Here is a 20,553-nt window from a genome sequence, read left to right on the forward strand (position 1 = left end):
TGAGTACTTGCTTAAGTACAGTAAGAATGAACATAAGATACCAATGGGGGTTGGCATTGAGGCAGCTCTAAGCAGTCCTTCTTAAGTACCTGTCAAGCAAAGGGCATGAGACTGGGAAAGAGCCACGATGAAATCAAGGCACCTCTTCTTTGGGTCTAGGTGTATTTTAATTCATTTTATGGTAGATGTTTGTGTAATGTAGAAAACCCCTAGAGTGGTTTTCAACAGCTTCAAATGAGGTGTGTTTGGAAAAGTTTGATGTCATAAGCAAAGTACTATCAAATTCAGCATATACAGGAGGATTGTTTTGGCCAAACTTTCATATGAATAATCAGGATTTGGAAGACCCTTTTGTATTAGAAACTATGGTAGCATTACTTTGCATAGAGTGTGCAGATGCAGACAGCAGGAGTAGGTTTTGAAAACTAGGGAAGCCTAACATGCATCTGTCCAATGAAGGAAGCAGCCACCTACAGTTTGGAATTTCTGATGCTTTCTTTGATTTCTTGGATGCTTAGTCAATCCGGCCAATCACTGTTCTTGAGCTGCCATTGTTGTGCCGGTTTCTGAAATCCCCAGATAATCATCAAGTCTGAAGCCGGTGCTAAGGCATAAAAGTGGTTTATTCGAACTAACCTAGGTCTCCCAGCCACCTCCCCCAGCCCAGCATGGCCGGGCGGGGGAGGGGCAGCCGCTGCAGGATCCGCAGGGCTAGCAAGCCCGCAAGCCAGAGAGAGAGAGGAAAAGACCCCGAGAGAAAAGAAAAGACCCCAGTTTTTATACATTTCAGGCTATTAATTATACAGTCATGATCTAGCAGGCTTCTATTGGTGGGTTTGAAACTAGCGACTTTCAAAAAGTACAAATCGATGAGCTATAGGGTGGTGGATCTTATCAAACACCAGGTACCTCCTTCCTGAGGAGTGGTCTGCCTACGTGACCTGCCAGGTGTCCTGCTGGGTGTCAGGCCTAGAATCCACACAGCCCCCAGCCAAGCCATCAAGGCGGGATCACAAAGGGCAGAAAACTTCCAGGCTCTTCACCATGATAAACGAAACCCTTCACACAGCTTCCTTACTATGCATGGATGATAACACACCTCTCCCTACCTTTAATAAAGCGGCTACGACAAGTGGAGATTCATTAGCCCAATCAAATACTCCTCCAAGCATAACTCTTTCTTTCAGGGATAGAAATGATTTTATGTTGTCAATCTTATGAAAAACATCCTTTGTCTGTGGCCCCTTTTCCTTCAAAACATGAAGCATCTCCTGTGGCAAAGAAAAAAGACAGCAAATTATAGAACATTTCATAACCACCAGCCCAGATGATGGGACTACACCTGTGGGGAAGAACAGACACGAGATGTGAATTAACATAGCAAGAGCTGATGGATGGAAAGGAAGGAAATTTGTCTCAGTGGCTCTAAATATATTTTCCAATCGCCCATCTAATCTGTGCACATACACCTAATGGTTTTTGACTGCTGATTTTAACCTTATTTTCCAGTACAGGAAACAAAACTGTAAAACCAAAACATTTTTCAAGCATTTAACAGCTTTATCTCTACTATTTACACTGCCACTCTCATTGTTTCTTAACTGGGAAAACATTATTGCCACACTTGTTGCCATCAACTCAACCTTCTTTCAATGACTATGGGCTGCCCTGCTGCTTCCTATAGTTGTCTACACTCATTTAAAACCAGGGAGGGCCCAGCACAGTAGCATAGTGGCTAAAGTCCTCACCTTGCACACACCAGGATCCCATATGGGCACCAGTTCTAATCTCAGCAGCCTCGTTACCCATTCACCTCCCTGTTTGTGGCTTTGGAAAGCGGTCAAGGACAGCCCAAAGCCTTGGGACCCTGCACCCACATGGGAGACCTGGAAGGATTAATTAAAAAATTAATCCTTAAAAAAAAACCAGGATAAATGTCCACACATGGCAAGATGGCTTCTTTGCGTGCCCATCCTACTAGATTTCATTTCCTTCTGCTTCACAGTCAAACCACCATGGGAATTTGTCCTTTATTAGTGTCCTTTTTTTGCATGTGACCTTGGACATAATATGTTACCTGACTGATGCGTTCCTTTTATCCATTAAGGATATAATCTTAATGAAGACCCTAGGAACTCCATGAACTTGTATATGGTGCAAGGCCTAGCGTAACATCTAGCATGCACCTAAATTGATAAATTCTTTCCCACTCAGGATGCTACTCTCTATATCCAGGAGAGTGTAAGCAAATATACTGGACAATCAGCCAACGTGCTTTCTGCCTAGTAAAAATCCTCATTGGAAAGAACATACGCCAAGTCCCGTGGATTTTATTTGATACATTTTCTCACGATGGGAGTATAAATACATTGCAGGATTATGCTTTGAGGAATCTGAAATACAAATTAAGCTCATGTGAATGAGGTTGAGTGAGAAGTCTGAGTCATCTAGACAAAGGAATGGAGGAACATTTCAAGAAAGAGGTTAGAAGATGCAGTGTGGATGGGAACTCACAGGGATTTTGGCTTTGGTGAGCAGGTTACTGGAGGACATTACTGAAACCAGTGAAGTAGATAGCTTATCATTTCTTCCTGTTGTGTTTCAAGTAAGGCTGCAATACCTAATTGGATTGTGCTTGTATTTGAGGTCAGAATAAGAGAGCCTGTCAGTCAAAGCCAGTGGTTGACAAAGACTTGCCTTCAGAAGAGCGTAATGACACCTACCAAAATTATTCTTGCAAGGTCATCCATTTGAAGCACATTGAACTCCACAGATGAATCAGCATCCTGTGGAGGATCATTTTGGATTGTGGTGGCACGCCAGCAAGACATGCAGCTTCTGAGGAATCCTGAGGAGAAAGTGAAATTATTACAGGTACACTGTCAATGACAGATTCTCTTTCTACCTTTTCCATTGGATACATGTTTTTTGTCTGAATTAGAAAAGAGAAAAACAGAGGCATTTGCATGTACAAGTTCCTCTCATCCAAAATTAGCTATTTGTATCCATGTGGCATTAATGTGTTTTCCTGCAAATTTCCTGTAAGGTGGTAGTTAGGAGCCAGTGTTTAGCCTACTGCCTAACATGCCTAAGACCCATATCAGAGAACCTCGTCTGATGCCTTCATAGGGTTCCAGTTCTAACTTCTTACAAATGCAGGCCCTGGCTAATACAACTGAATTCCTGCTTCTTGCAAGTGCAACATGGAAGAAGTTCCAAAAATCTACTTCCAATCCCACCTCTCATAAGGGTGACATGGATAAGATCTCAGACTCCTGCCCTGACCCCAACACTGACACTAATCCTGGTACAATCATGGCCACTGCTGGCATTTACAGAGCGAAGAAAAAAACAGGAAGGCTCGCTCTCTCTCTCTCTCTCTCTGTGTCTCTCTCTTTGTGTTCCAGCCCCTTATTCTAACAATCTATTGAATGGTAAAGATAGATACTTGAGGAAGCTTTTCAGGTTCCACTCTTCTGAAAGTGATACTTCTCAGATCACTTTTGCCTTTGTGGTGTGTGTATATCCTGCTTACTCAGTGGATTCAGGAGTCATATCTCATTTGAAAATCTAGAAGAATTTCAAACCAAGGGTGTTTCATAATATACTTTCATGTTACATTGCCTTTTCTGAGATTTCCTGGCTGGGTCTTGGAGTAAAGAAACACTGTGAATTCACTCCATTCAGAGAGATCTGTGGCATGACACAAGCTGCCTGACCTAGTTCAATCATCCTCTGCCTCCCTCACCCTGCAGGGTTACAAAGATTAGGCTGTCCCTGGTTGGTCTGATTTCATCTTCTACACACATCTCTTTATGAGTGTAAAACTACACAAACCAGGTTTTTAACTACTTATCAAGCTCTACCAAGTGCCCACTGAAACAGCTTCCCATAGACAAGAAGATCATGAAGAAAACTTGAGTTTTGAATGTCTACTACTCAGATATTCATGTTTTGGTCATGAGGCACCTAAATGGTTTCCTGAGGTCATCCACTTATATTTAATATTGAAAAAGGCACCAGAGGAGCCAAGGTGCCGTGACATAGGGGAGTCACATTTCACCAAGTGTCTTTCACCAGCTATTCTTTGGCATTTCTGGGCTCCTGAATGCATCACCATCAGATAAAATTGGTGGGCAATCCTTATGTTACTGAATCACAGAGCAAGCCAAATGAGCTCTAAGATATGTCGCTTCATCAGCCTAGATCCTCAGACCTTGAACCTTCAGGTTCACTCCACTTGTCACTTGCACAGCATGATGTTACCTACACCTCACTGTATTGAGTAATGTAACGTGCTACTTGATTCACCACACCCCTGGGTAAAATTATTTCATTTCATAATAAGATGGCCTAAATAGGTCTAGACACCAGTCTTTTGCCACCAATGGAGACTCCATAGTCATTCTTCCTGGGATAATAGTCTCCACGTGGGCATGAAATCACACAGCAACCCAATACCAAGCATTCATAGTTCCACCATTTTGAAAAGAGGTAAGAAGAAATACATTCTCAAATGCAGACATCTGCTCCTGCAAGCTACCATGTTCAAATTTTTGCTTAAAACAGAAAACAGTTTCAACTGTGTGCCAGCCACCTGGTGTTCCTATTACTCACATGACTGTATTGTGTAAGTGTAACAACATAACCCATTACTTGCTTGTAGAATGTACTTAAATCATTCTGCCTTCAAATCATTTGTCTAAAGTTGAACCTCAGCAGGTGTTGGGTCCCTGTCTCTACATGCTCATCCTCCCATATAGAGAATACCTCTGTGCTGTGAATTTGTTCTCAGGAATGCAGATATGCGCCAAGGACAGGCCTTTGCTGCTAACAAAAGCACTCACCACCCCTAAGGCGGGATCTTGGTTTCTCACGGCATTTCAAGACAAATTGCAATTGTCCAGACTTTAAGATCTTCGGGATGGCCTGCCGAAGGCTGGACGGAGAGGTGGACTTCTCCGGTGTACATTGATTGGGTAAAACCTCATGGTAGTGTTCTTGAATTACATACGGGTGCTCGTGACCTAGGCAGAGAAGAATCTCAATATACATCAGGCTGATAGTGGTAAGTATAATCAAACACATCAATTGTCAGTGTGGACACTGCACTAATGGCAACTCGGGCTCTCCGGGCACTTTTGCAAGAGAGAAACTACATCCTCTGAGTGATTGTGTGCAACCTCTTTGGAAAGACTCTGCATAAAGGGGCTACCATAGCAGAGGACGTTCCCAAAGTCAAGAGAAAATGAAATAGAAACCCATTACCTAGTTTGGAAAGCATAGATACTTCAGTACACTGCATGGTGATGACTTCTGCAATGTTCATTGAAAGCATAGAAGGCCTTCTAATGCCCGTGTTGAGGCCAATGAGATCTTGCAACTCATGTGTAAAGATGCAATCATTTTCAACAAGCTATCACTTTCCATACTTTCTAATTACATAGACTGCTTTGTGCAGATATATGAGCAAACATCAGTGGTAAACATTAATAACTGGGTTATACATCTCATGAGTTACTGTGATCAAGAAACTTTCTCCCAAGACGTTAACTCATGGTAAGAGACTCTTTTCTAAGTTTCAGATCCATATCCAGCATATTCAACAGCATTGCAGCCATGGTTTGCTGCTACACTTCCTCCCCACAGTGGCCCTCTCTGGTGGTCTTCACAGCTAACGGAGGGAGGGGTACGAAGTGTTGGAGACCCAGAGCTATCCTACCCAGTGTTTTACAGAGTGCAAGCAAAATCATTTTTATTAGACTTAGGAATACAGATGAAGTTTTAATACATGTGTAGTTTTAATATATATATGCCTATGTGTATACCCATGTGTGTGAATATATACATATATATGGATGGGTATAGGATATTATACATGCATATACATAAATATGCATTCATATTGTAGGAGCACATGCATGTGTGAATATTTATGCATACACAGATGCCTATGTATTTACACATGCACCTGTATGTATGTGCACACATACATATATGACAATGTATGTGAATATGCATATTTTATGTGTCTGTATACATATGGTCTCATAGATGAATTGTACAATAGAGGATAGCAGCCAAGAAGTGGATACATTGTCGTACGCATCACTACTCCCAATAAAGGAAAGACTCCCAATGAAAGTGTTAAAGATATCTTGACAAAGATATGCTGGACATTTTCCCATTGTCTATACCTATGATGTCAGGACGCAGAGCATAAACCTCCTTTCTGCTCCATCTATCATGAAAATCGATGAATGAAGCCAGAGAACAGGTGCCTGGATCTGCCATGCAGTAAGCATGTGGTAAATCTGTTTTAAATGTGTGAATGATGATTGCAAGAGGCTCTTGGGGTATAATCTTTAGGAAAAACCATCAATACACAGGACTGAAAGTGCAATTTTGAACCAGTTAATTTCTTTGATTTTCCCGGACACTTACCCAGGAGTGGGAAGGGAGGCACGTTCTTTCCAGCATGCACCCACAGTTGGTAATCTTTTTCTGAGCCCTTGGAGACAAAAAAAAAAGAACTAGGCCTCAAAGCATGTCTTCATGAGAGAACACTGAAAGACATAGTTCCTGAGCATTTTTGCATTCCCAAAGAAGAAAATAATTGGGACCAGTGACGATGCCATTTGATCCATTGGAATGTGTGGCCATAGCTGTTAATAGAATTGACACCGGCCCTCTCAGAGACCCCAAGTGTGTGCCCCAGATACATGTCATATGACTTTTGATAAAGTCATGGATCTGAGCCATTGCAATTCTGTCCAACAAAGTTAAATTCCTTAACACATTTATGCCAATACACTAATGAAGGTAAGTCTACTCCTGATCACTTTTCCCTCAGTCAGCCGACTCCTTGGAGAATAGTATGATTCCTTTCCATGTCCTTGTCCACACACCAAGAATGTGTCTAAACAAAGTAATACCTGCATAACATCCTAAACTCAGCCATCCAAAAACAGCAGGCAAGTATCTAGATGACAATGAAGAGGACAGAAATGAGGATTCTTAGCTGGAGAACAGGCCACATGAAGAACAGGATTATCTATGCAATTCTAGAAACACCAGCTGAAACCAGCACATCTACATTACATTTTTGTTCAGCGATTTCAATTAATTTCAAGAGGGAGCAACTTAAAATAAAAAATCTAGAATAGATAGAGAACAACAAGGAAAGCTTAGAATCAGACAGGAAATGGTCAGCGTGGATTCACTTATACCTTACAAGGTGGGACACAAAGATTAGTTGCTCTGCACACCCCCCCTTAAACTGTTCTGCACCTAAACTGTTGACAAATGTCTTGTTAGAGTTATAGCCAGTCTAGACTACCCGAAAAAAAGCCAGGTTCAACAAAATTATGCTTCAACGTTATAAAATGCTAAACACTATAATGAAAATAGACATGAGACAGCTGAATAGTAATCTATAGCCATTTTAAGGTGTATAGAACCCGGTAGTATATAAACTAAAATTGAAATGTCAATGAAGAAGTCACAGGATGTGGTTAAGAACCTGCATTTTTTTTTTAACATTTTGGTTACTCAATACTATGTCCACTAATTCCACAACATTATAAATTGTTGCTGATGTTATGTTGGGACTTTTAATTGATCGGGATGATACTCTGCCGGCTCTACCTTCAAACCAGAGATGGTCTCCCTAAGAAACCGTTGAACTTATCTGGACAATAGGATGCTGGACTTTATGCTTGGTATATACTTGCAATGAAGGAATCTCAACTGAACTTGAACTGTGGTAATGCAACAAGGTGAAGGAATCTACCATGGGGGGAGGGTTTGGGGAGGGATGGGGAGAATCCCGGTGCCTATAAAACTGTCACATAATACAATGTAAAACTGTGTCACATAATGCAATGTAATTAATTTAAAAAAAAAAAGATTCAAATGGCGTGATCATTTATCATCTTTCTGATAGCCTTCATTATCTATAAAATGCATTATCTTGCCATTGTGGAGTGCCCTGGGTATGAAAGCTGTCTCTCACAAATGTGCACATACATACAGATCCATTGCCTAACCTTTTTCTGATAGCAGGAAAATCTAACCCAATGCTAGTTTGCAAGTATGGAACTCTTATGTGCAGTGTCTTCACTGGGACAGACAGAAAAATGGGCACCACTCATCCATAAATTGGAAGAATTTGTTTCTGATGAGACTTTTCAACAAATAAAACTCGAACCATGGGGCCAGGCACAGTAGCCTTGCAGCTAAAATCCTCGCCTTGATTGCTCCAGAATCCCATACAGGCATCGGTTCTAATCCCGGCAGCCCCACTTCCCATCCAGCTCCCTGCCTGTGGCCTGAGAAAGCTGTGGAGGACTACCCAAAGCCTTGGGACCCTGCATTCGTGTGGCAGACCCGGAAGAAGCTCCTGGCTCCTGGCTTCTGATCTGCTCAGTCCTGGTCGTTGCGGCCGCTCGGGGAGTAAACCAGTGAATGGAAGATCTTTGTCTGACTTTGTGGTAAAAATAAATAAATATTTTTTTAAAACTCTAGCCATTAAATAAAATTAACTCTAGTTAAATGTTGAAGCCATGTCACCAACCAGATTCATGTAACAACTCCCTCTCTTCCAAGGCTTAATTCTGAGTCAGTCTTACTGAAGAGTCATGTATTACTCATTAGACCTAAGTCCAGAGGTGTATTCTTTACTCAGTACACAGAAATTCAGCAATTTATCCTTCCTTTAAGTGTGTAACTTCATTGCAATATGGTGACAATAACAGGCTTTTTATGCCAAACTCTGATCGCCCTCCGTTTTCATAAGGCTTGACTAGGATTCACATAGAGAAAACGGGAATAAAAATCTCAGAGCATGTCACGATAGTAGGGCGTTTTCACAGTTCCAGAGGACAGTTTTCAGGGCTCAACACTGGGCAAACTGTTCCTTATGTTCCTTATGGAATGCATGCTCTTCAATGAGCGAGAACAGGGTTCGATGGTTGCAACATAAATGCCATTGCATCCATCAAGATGGACATAGCTTTGTAACTAGTGATCATTTCAGGAAAAACATCAACAACATAGGCCAAACGTAGGCGTCTATAAAGGAGCAGACACTTAAAGGCAAAATTATCAGGGTGTCTGAGTCTGATCCAGGTCACTGGATCCAGGACACTCCCACTAAACTTCTGTTGCAAACCTGCCAATGTGCATCCAACAGAGCAACACTTAGGACCCATGTATCTGGATTGCCATCACCCCCACTGAGTCTGGGAAGCATTTCTAAGCCCCAGGAATGAGCCCTCTTGCTGTTGTAAACATGTGAGGAGTGACTCCATGGTTGAGAATGCTCAACTACATGTGCTTGAATGTGTCTCTTTGAACAAAGGAAACTTAAAAAATAATGAATAAATCATGTAAGTGGTGATAACACACATTCCTCAGAAGCCATGCTTTCACTCAAAATTTACCTTGTTCTTCACTGATTTTTTTAAGAGACACAAGGGATGTCATTGTCAAGATCAGTATCAAAAGCAGGATTCTATTCTCGCATTTTTATGCCAAGACTTACAGTAAGAGACAGGATTTTAGTAGGTGGTTAAGATGCCCGAGAACTTTATCACAATACCTGGGTTTCCATCCCAACTCTAGGTCCTGATTCTGACTTCCTGCAAGTACACACTCTGGGAGGCAACTGAGGACACCCAAGTATTTGGGTTCCTGTCAGTTACTTGAGGTGCATCAATTACATCCCTGGCTCCAAATCTTAGCTCCAGAACATCTTTGGGCACTCCAGGCATCTATAGACTGAACCAATATGTGGGAGAACTCTCTCTCTCTCTTTTTTTTCTCTACTTGCTTTTCTCACTTCCTTCTCTGCCTCTGCATATACTCTGCTTCTCAAAAACTCCAAAACAAAAAGGCAGACACGCACTTTAGCGTTCTTTATGTTGAAACTCTGATATTGAGGGAGTGAATCAGCAGGTATGGAATAAGTGGAATGACAGTAGACGGAAAGAGCAACCTACCACACAAGTCTATCACTTTGGTATTAGGATATAGGAAGCTGATAAAATGTTCCTTATCCATGTTTGTAAGATTGAGGGTAAAATAGATGGAAATAATCTGAAAGTATACCCACATTTTATTAAGCTACACCTTTCAGCTCATGCAAAATTTAAAATAAAAATGCCAGAGTGATGCCCATTCATAGGGAATTATATCTCTAATGCTTCCTACCTCGCGTGTGCATGTTTCTAGCAATAACATTCATCATATATGCAGTTGGTTTCTTACACACACAAGTATAGTATACAAACATACAAACTGTAGATGTGTGTCTATGTATCAAAGGCAATATGAAAATAAACTTATCTGAAAAAGTAAAGTTATTTAGCTGAAAATATCTTTCAGATTACTTACAGTTAATCCCAGTACTGGTAATGCCATACGAATAACATCCCTAACCGTGTCTAAAGTGTTAACGGTTACAATTCCAGACTGTAAAACAGAAAAGGAGAACATGAACTAGTGATAGAAATCTCTCAGCGTATCACATAATTATGAAATTCCAAGCCAGCTTTCCAAGGAAGTCTGAGGAATATCATAGTAGATTGCATATAAAGTAGCAATGCCGACTGATAATTTATTTGGGTGACTTCACATAACCCAAAGCCAGGAAAAAGAATCTTCAATGTGTAGTAAATACTTTAATGTGGTGCAGGAAGTATAACAGAAGTCCAAAGAGAAAGAACGTAAAATCAGGCAGGGCCCAGGGACTGATTCTCAGCACCAAGAGTTCTTTGCTTCGTAGAGGGGATTGTTCTGCAAGCAAGGGCTGGGCCCTCTCCCCCCGTTGCACTTGGTTCTCAACTTCAGATTGCCTCATTTATGTCTTTCTGTTAAGAAAAAGATATATAGAAAGTGATTCCATCCACTGCTTCATTCCCCAAGTGGCTGTAATGGCCAGAGCTGAGTGATCCGAAGCCAGGTGCCAGGAGCTTCTTCTGGGTCTCTTGTGCAGGTAAAGGGTCCCGAGGCTTTGGGTCATCCTCTACTTTATCAGGGCACAAGCAGGGAGCTGGATGAGAAATGGAGCAGCTGGGATATGAACCAATGCCCACATGGGACCCCAGGGCAAGCAAGGCTACCACATAGCGACAGAACATACACATCTTAGGAACTCTTGCATGTGTACAGACAATGCATTAGAAGGTCTGTTCAGGAAAATAATAACAGAAATTTACATTGAATGGGGAAGTAAGTGGACATCCAAGTACAGGAAGCACACAGAACTCTTATTTTAGCTAGATCTGTTCCTAAGCAAGTAGCTTCACTGTACCTAGGTAATAAGTAAGAAAAATGTCTTATTTCTTCTCCACATGGGGACTTGAGAATTGATAACCCAAGGGAATGAGACAAGATTTTCAAGAGGTGATGACAGTCTTCTGAGCTATTCTATGAGATTATGACACTAGGCACGTTTTAGCTGTTAGTATTATGCTCTCAGATATAGCAGGCAAATGCGCTGAAAATATTAAAATGCACAGGCTATCCCAGACAGAAACAGTAAATACACAAAAATGACACTCTAGGTCAAGGAAAACATCTTACAAAACAATTTAAGCATCGGGTAAAAATAAACATGCATGATGGCAAATGGAAGATGGCAAATTTGAAGATTCCTCAACAAGTCCCAATCAGCCTCTTGGCTTTCATTATTTTAGATTTGATGATGATTACACAGTAGAGAAGGATGTGTGCCCATGTGGACCACTGCTTAAGGTGGGGAGGGTCGAGGCAAGGGGCAAAGTGGTTGAGACAAATGCTTCCAGTTTTTATCTCCTGTATCTGGGGGCGGGGGGAGAGGGAAGGGAACAGGGCTGCTCCTAGCAGCCAAGGCACGTCAGTACTCAGGGATGGGGACAGCCACGTGATGTCATCCTAGGATCCCCAATGTGGAGAATGTTTTTCAAGTGTATTGCTGAAGTGTTTTTGATAGTTCTGAGAAGTGGTTAGTTTCATCGCTCCAAGGTTGAGGAAATCTTTCCAAGCTCCATTGTCCGACACAGTCCACCTTAGTGTATCTACTTGCCCAGATACATGCTGTCAAAGCTTAACCAGGAGAGTTGTCCAATCTGTTCTTTCCTCCATGCTCTGACATGGTACTCGGCATCCTCTGTAGGCCTCAGTGAGCTGGCTGCCACATCCCCTATGTACATCAGGAAATGCAGTCCACAGTACAGGCATCAGCAACTGAGGGGACCCAGTCCTGATACATGCATTCTAAGGTCAGACCACAAGTCTTGTGATTTTCTCTGTGATCAAAGTTGCAAGTTCAATGGTCCAATCAAGATCTCCAAGCGGGCCCAGTGCGGTGGCCTAGCAGCTAAAGTCCTCCCCTTGAATGCACCAGGATCCCATATGGGTGCTGGTTCTAATCCCAGCAGCCCTGCTTCTCACCCAGCTCCTTGCTTGTGGCCTGGGAAAACAGTCAAGGACAGCCCAAAGCCTTAGGACCCTACACCCACGTGAGAGACCCAGAAGAGGCGCTGGGCTCCTGGCTTTGGATCGGCTCAGCTCCAGTTGTAGCGGGCACTTGGGGAGTGAATCATTGGACAGAAAATCTTCCTGTCTCTCCTCCTCTCTGTATTTCTGACTTCGCAGTAAAAATAAACAAATCTTTTTTAAAAAGAATAAAAAAGCGTACTGTCCATGTAATTAGAATCTCAGAATGGGAGAAAAGTAAAGAAAAGCAGCGGGGGAGTCATTTGAGGTGACAGTGGAATTTCCCTTAATGTGGCCTACACAAAAAGTTACAAATGCAAGAGTTTAAGGAAAACAGAACACAATTCATGAAAACCATGTTTTGACACAATATTATCAAACTATTCCACTTCGGAAACAGAAAATATACCAAAAGCAGGGACAGGAAGATGCAAAGACAAACACCGATGACCAACAGAGGAGGAGCAGACGAGCCACCAGAAGGCAAGGTGAACGAAAGATGATGGGACACACATGTAAAGTGTCAAGGGGGAAATATCAAGTAAATATTTTTTTCTAGATTCAGCAAAAATACCACTCAATACAACTATTTTCAGATGAAAGAAATCTAGAAAATAAGTAGGTAGAAGAAATGTACTACAGGAAATATGTTTCTGTAACATAAAATGAAATAACATTAGAAGGAAAAAGAGTTCCAGGTTTGAATGAGTAGCATTAGGTATTCTACTGTTACTTTACATAAACTATATCAACGAAATTTGACTGGGAAAGATTCCAATGTGATTTTCATTAGAATTTCCAAGTGTAATCATTTGCCATAATGGGAGAATTTCATGATTAACTCCTTCAGAAAATTCCTCTGGTTGTTGAAAATAGATCCAAAAAGATGCCTATGAATATCTTCTGGGAAATAACTATCTCTTTTCCCCTGCAATATCACTTTGTGTGGTCTGATACAAAGTCGCAGGCAAGACACGGTGGCTCAGCAGCTAAATCCTCGCCTTGCACACCCAGGATCGCATCTGGGCAACGGTTCATGTCCCAGCTGCTCCACTTCCCATCCAGCTCCCTGCTGTGGCCTGGGAAAGGAGTACGGCATGGAACAATGGCTTGGGATCATGAACCCATGTGAGAGACGCAGAAGTCCTGGCTCCTGGCTTCACAACAGACAAGCCCCGGCCACTGCAGCCACTTGAGGAGTAAACCAGCAGATGGAAGATCTTTCTCTCTCAGTAAATCTTTCTGATAAAAATCAAAATGATTTTTTTTTTAAGAACAAAGCCACAAAGTGCATCTCTGCTGTGCTTGCCAATTCCATGAACATTTGGCTAATGTACCAAACTTCAGAAATCTAATGTGATCCAATGGAAGCCACTCACTCCTCCAAACAGCAGTGAAAAAAATGAGGCAGACACACACTGATCTCCTAAAAGGTGCATTTCTTCAAAATTCTCTTCACTGGTGGCAATGTGCTTGCTGTTGGATGTAGGCACAACAAGGCAACACCTGACCCTGGGGTGGATCCTGTCCAAGAAAAGGAGCGTCACAGTGTAAACTATCAATGGGAACGCAAAAAACAGCTGAAAATATTGTTTACACCAGCGTCCAGATGAGCACTGCATCGTGGCTACCCAAGAATATAATTTTATTTTAGGATAATGTAGGTGTTCAAAGATTGAACTGTACAGTATGTACAGGCACACAAAGATGCATATCTGGACACAATGAAAAGAAATAAGCAGATAGGGCAAAATACCACCAAACAGGCACATCTGGGTAAAGCCTGGATGGTGCATGATAAACCTGTCACTATGTCGCACATACCATCATCTTAAACCAGGCTATCAAAATCAGTAAGAATATCTTAATAAAAAACACTAAAACAAAACTGAAAATAAATCCATGATCTGAAGGTAGTAAAAGTTGAACGGGAAGATTTAATTTCAGAATACTGGCTTAGGAAAATATTTTTTTTAATGAAGCTTTGTGCATGTTTAACAGGAGATATTCTTCCTTAACATGCGCATTGAGTGATCCTGAATTCCTATCGCTTCATATAACCTAATGTTGACCTGTACACACATGACGTTTTGCATGTATACATGAAGACACGTTAATAGAAAGTCCTTTTGAAAAGCTCACTCTCCCACCTCCGTCACTGCACTGCATCTCTCCTCCTTCTGTCTTCTCCCTCTTCCCTCCTCTCTCCCATTATTTTGCTCCTCCTTTCCTGCTTTGTAATGTCTATCACTTTCTCCGACACTCCGGCTCTGTGTGGTTCTCTTTCATTATGCTTGAGTCACATAATTGCAGTTTCAAGTTTTTAGCAAAAAACACACTTACGCGGGAACAGATGCTGATATTCTTCAAGTCAATTTTCAGTAAAGAACTTGATAAGCCTTCTAATTCTTTGGCATCAGTGATATACCTAATAAAATTCATAAAGAACCCAAAATAGATCAATTAGCTAATAATTCCTTTCAAATCAACTCATGATGCAAATTTGTTCTATTTATATCTTGTCATTTACATATGCAAAACCCTTGCCAGAGATATTTAATACACATATTTATACAGGGACTATACACGTATTACTCTGTGCATATATCCATAGCGGTTTTACGCTTATACGATATAAATATTTAGAGGGCTCTTGTACATTTAGAATCTTACCAAGGTCAAAATATGAGTAGGAAAATAATTCAGGAAAAAGAACACACGGCCCAGAAAATAATGAGTGCTGTGAAGTGTAGTTTGAGGATTAAAGGCATAGAGTAACCTGTATTGGGGAGAACTCACTCTATACCAAGCGCAGCAGTTGCTGCATTCAAAAGGTTTTAGGCAGAGAAAGAACAAGCGGAGCAGCTAGAACTTCAACAATGAAAAGAACATTCATGAGAATGAGTGAACATGCTTTATAGTACTTGCAGAGGATATCCAAGTGAAAAATTATTTGAAGATTATCTAAAGCGTTACTGGGGGATATGATGTGAGGGCACCACTTCCAGGGATACATGTTCTCTTATCACAAACTAAAGATACAGAAGGTGTAGACTGCGGAAATACCTGTCCAGTAGATTAGTCCACTTTTCCTTAAACGCCACAGAACTGCAAAGAGAGAAGTGGGAGAACATGTTAACCTATGTAAAAGACTGATTCCATCTAATTTAGACTATCAGCTCAGATAAAAACACTAGCAGACACGAGCTGGGAACAGGAGCTCAGGTGTAAATGGTTGCCCCCTCATACCGGTGCTCTGGACGGACTCAGCCCTTGTACACCACACTGACTTGAAGCTAAAGCCCAAACTGCAGCTATGGCATGCTAACTCAGTGACTGCAGGAACATCACTGAACTGATGATGTAAGCCTGTTGCCAGGAATTAGACCTCAGAGTGCTCTGCTATCTTGAAGTGTTATTCAAGTACAGCAAGTACTATGATTCAGGCAAAGGTCCAATGAAGAGATTAGTGACGTGGGTGGAAGGCTCGCCACGGGAAGAAGGATATTACTCGTTGGGGAGGAGTGTGGGACCTGTATTACTGTACTTCATAGTGATTGTCGAATTGTCCTATGTTAAATGAATGCCTAGGAAACATTGTTTCAGAACTATGATACGTTGAAGAAGCTCAAATCTCCTTCTGCCAAAAGATACATGCTTAAAATCCTTTCTGGTATATCACTGGTTCATTTAATATCTAATGTGAAAAGTTTCCAAGGCTCAAACATACATGGACTTATCAATTACTAGCATTCAAAATGGGTGTGGCTAATGACAGATCATTGACCGCTTGTGTGCCTAGGTACATTCACCATCCTGTAAAAGCATCTGTAATAATAGCTTGTTCAGAATATTTTCATTATCCCAAGAACCCTGAACTCCAAAAGAAGCCATTTCCAATTCTCCCCACTGCCAGATCCTACACCACTCCTTGACCATCCCATCTATTCATCAGTTGCTGAACATGTGATTTCTTGGTTAGGTACTGGCTATTTCAAACAGTGCTACTGGGAACATTGGTGGATAAAAAAAACATGGGGTAATTGCACATTTACAGATTTTTTTTACATCTATATTCCAGAGCAGAATTGCTCAAGCACAGATTTTTCTTCAGGGTCTGCAACATTTCCTGTTTCTAGCACTAAGAGCTCCTCCACTCTGCACTTCTATATCTTATCAGGACATATTTCAACAGCAAATTAGACCCTTCTTTGGCTGCACATCCTCCTACACACATGGGCACTGCTTCTAGTGACTCATGTTGACTTGCATAAAAGTGATACAGCCAACAGAGAATGTATTGTACCCTGGACGTCCTGGGCATGTTTGTGCTCACATAGCTCCATAGGCAACATAACCTGTATCTATCTAGTGCCCACACTGACCCTCATTCAAAAAAGTATCTAGTCAAACTTCTCAAAAATACCACATAGTCCCACACACCACTTGAAAGACTGAGAAGACACTGAGCAGTAGATCCTAAGGACCATTAGATAATTTTTTACGGAAAAGCAGAGAATGGTACAAATGACTATTTCCTCCCAATAAGCATCACACATATTTTCCCTCAATCAACATCTCCATCTCATAATTGGCATTAACAACTGGGAGACATTTCCATGGTCTCAAATTCAGAGTGACCTGTAAGACTGTCGTAGAGAGGAGAGGAGAGTAAACAATGACATTGAGCACACATGATGGACTTTCCCCGGGAGAATCCCACATAGGATGTGCTGTGGGCCTCTTTGTGGCAGCAGGCATGAGTCCCATCACCTCCCTCTACTCAACGGTTACTCTCACAACTTCCAGGAAACGGAGCACTGTTCCTATTATCAATCGCAAAACTATCCTTGGAAACCTCACACCCATGAACCAAATACGTATTTTAGATGCCATGTCAGTGAACACGACAAACAGAAATTCTAGTTGAAACAAATGTCTCGGTGTAGAAGCTGGAGGATATTGGAGAGGGATCACAGAGGTTTGCTCCCTCAACTCTTTCTCTATCAACTCAAAATACCCACTCTCCGTGGACCCTCAATCCCTGATCCCTGCACTTACTGGCACATCAAGCTTTGGGGGGAAAGAAGAAGACATGTCTGTGCCATGGTTGAAGGCCAAATGTGAGTCAGTAGCACATTAAGATGTTTGACTTTCCCCACAATAAAAGTCTGTGGGGCCCGGCGGCGTGGCCTAGCGGCTAAAGTCCTCGCCTTGAAAGCCCTGGGATCCCATATGGGTGCCAGTTCTAATCCCGGCAGCTCCACTTCCCATCCAGCTCCCTGCTTGTGGCCTGGGAAAGCAGTCGAGGACGGCCCAAAGCTTTGGGACCCTGCGCCTGTGTGGGAGTCCCGGAAGAGGTTCCTGGTTCCCGGCATCGGATCGGCGCGCACCAACCCGTTGCGGCTCACTTGGGGAGTGAATCATGGGATGGAAGATCTTCCTCTCTGTCTCTCCTCCTCTCTGTATATCCAGCTTTCCAATAATAATAAAAATCTTAAAAAAAAAAATAAAAGTCTGTGGAAATTTAATTACACTTCTCTCCATTTTCCAGGCAAGGCAAAGATGACTATGACTGTCCATATCAAAGTGACAGAGCAAGACACAGAAGTGGTACTCACAAAACCTTGGCGGTAAAATTATACATAGGCCATCCCAACTGAAATGTTCTTATTTTGTGGGCGTCGCCTTCCCCTTCATCACCTTTGGCAAGCCATAATGTTTTAAGAGGAATCTGGTATTTCCATCTGAAGTTGTTTTTGTATCTAGAGGGAAAAAGAAATCAAATGAGATGCTTGCTGCTTAAACATGGTGCGAACAGCTGTTCTCCCCGTTCCAGGGTCAAGCACACCCCATTCCCATGTATTCCACACTACAAGTGAGACTAAGTGTGCCCAGTGAGGGCTGACCCAGGAGCACCTGAGAACAGAGAAGTGATGAAAGGCAATCAGGGAATGTGAGCTGTTTGTCTTTCTTAATGCTGACTTCAGTGAGGGGCACACCATTCTCTATATTTTAAAGGTGTTACTTTTAGGAGAATTGCTTATTCATTGCTTATCTATATCTTACTGAATTGAATAGTGTTGGAGGGGAGGCGCTGAACAAAAGTTGAATACTGTATGACTAATTTCCAACCTTGTCTTAAGGGAGAGACTGAATATATAAAATCTTGGAATAACATTAGTGTGAAAACACATTCAATGTATCTAAATCTCAAATCACTCTCAATCTCAATCAAAGTCTTTTGGAACACAGCAAAAGGAATCGCATCTCAAAGAATCGAGGCAAGATGTAGGCAAGGGGACATAAAGGATATTCTTAATATATCATAGTGCACATGACATGTACCTGACCCACCAGACCTCACTTTACTGTCACTCAGATGTGACTGCATTTTAGGAAAGTGGGCCCAAGTCTTGCAGTCTTCACTAGGCCAGGCAGGACTGGAGGCTCAGGTAGGGCAGAACATAAAGATTTCATCTGTCTCTATTCACAGCAAAGGTTTCTTCAAGAGATTTTTAAAGCTATTCTCTGTCTTATGATTACGAAGACGTGGGAGTGGCAGGTTAGCACATCAGTTCATTCCTTCTGTTCTTTCTTTGCAGCTGTGTATTCAACAGTCAGCATGTTCCAGGCTGGAAAGTTCCTGCATTTGTGTCCAGGACTAAGAGAAGAGTAACCAGTTCCAGCTGACATTTAGGTTGCCTTCTCTGTCACTCCCATGGTGGGGCTCTTGGAATTGGAGACCTGGCTTATCACATCCAGTCTCTGTCCTTCACTGCTGCCTGCTGCTCTCCAATCCACTGTCTCCCGCAGTCACAATATGTAACCCACCTGATATTGTCACTTCCACAAGAAAAACCCTTAGTAAAAATCTCCCAACTCCTTACTGGGATCTGTCAAAACCCTATGCTATGTGCCCTGGATGCTGAGCAACTTGTTCAATCTCTCATATCATCTTGTCAAAAGCAGTGAACTCCAGGAGCATCCATCTTCACCCAGCACGGGCCTCTGGTGTCCTCGGTCAAGCAGCTTGTCAGAAAGATGGGGCACTCAGCCTAGAACAGGTGGCTGCTTTTCATGCCACAGGCACAGTTTAAATGCTGCGAGGACTCATCTCTGACACTATACCTTATCCTCTGCACCATTTCTATCCCCCTAAAAGATCACTGACTACACTTATCACAACCTTCAGTTGTCTGCTTCCTATTTTAGCATCTCTTTGAGTCCCAAGAAAGAGGAACCCTGACTCGCCCATTCTTGATTGCATTTCCTAAAGGGAAAAGATGAAAACAAACCTTCCCAGAATACTTCACAAATAAGGGAAAACCACAAAACCTTTGCAAAGACTAAAGCAAAACCATTCTGTTTGCTGAGAAAAACTATCCATGAAAACAAATTTTAAAACCAGGAAAGTATGCCCGGCATGTACCTACCTAGTGTTCGATATGAGTAATTCATCGCTGTAGAGAAAGGCTTGGTGTTTCGTAGTTTGACCATTTCTCGTTAGTTTCATGGGTCCATGCACCAAAAGGCGGCGGCGGGGTTGCTCTGGTGGAGTCATGCCTTCTTGTCTGGGCCTGCTAAACATGACACGCCACAGAGCAGACAGTCAGTGACCAAATACAATGACCAAAGACGGAACAAGTATTGTGCCAACATTTGGAGTGACACCTGACAAAACTATACCCTCTATTTCTTCAACAAGGATCTCTGACTAAAACTAATGCTGTTCCATGTTTTAAAGGTCTGAAAGAGCAGAGGGCACATCAGGTGTTAGAGAACACATTCAAGGAAGAATACAGGCCTGCGAAGGAAAAACACAGCAACTGTCAGGCACTCAGCCTGAACTCCCTGGGAAGAGGTGCAGTCTGCCAACTCTTTGACCAGGCTTAGAGGATCCTAAACAGAGGTCCCCGAGAAACTCAAGGGAAATAGGGCCTACAGGTCTGTAAGAAGAAATTTCTGTGATTCTGAGGCTGTTTCTGATCATTATTGTAACCAAAGATTTTCCCATCCTCAGACTGTGATATTGCCAATAAGCATCTAAAAGTTTGAACATGAATTTACAAT

At 42.1% G+C, this 20,553-nt stretch overlaps 1 long non-coding RNA gene across 1 annotated transcript; it reads right to left on the reverse strand.

Moving 5' to 3' along the window:
* Positions 1 to 2,817: 2,817 nt before the first annotated feature.
* LOC131479793 (uncharacterized) lies at positions 2,818 to 10,475 on the reverse strand. The gene is made up of 4 exons (XR_009245099.1): positions 10,396 to 10,475; positions 6,445 to 6,511; positions 4,848 to 5,027; positions 2,818 to 2,848 (listed from the first exon to the last, which is right to left on the reverse strand). It is a non-coding gene; the product is annotated as an uncharacterized LOC131479793 (long non-coding RNA).
* Positions 10,476 to 20,553: the final 10,078 nt, after the last annotated feature.

This window comes from Ochotona princeps, chromosome 3 (assembly GCF_030435755.1).
Source record: "Ochotona princeps isolate mOchPri1 chromosome 3, mOchPri1.hap1, whole genome shotgun sequence".
Lineage (NCBI taxonomy): Eukaryota > Metazoa > Chordata > Mammalia > Lagomorpha > Ochotonidae > Ochotona > Ochotona princeps.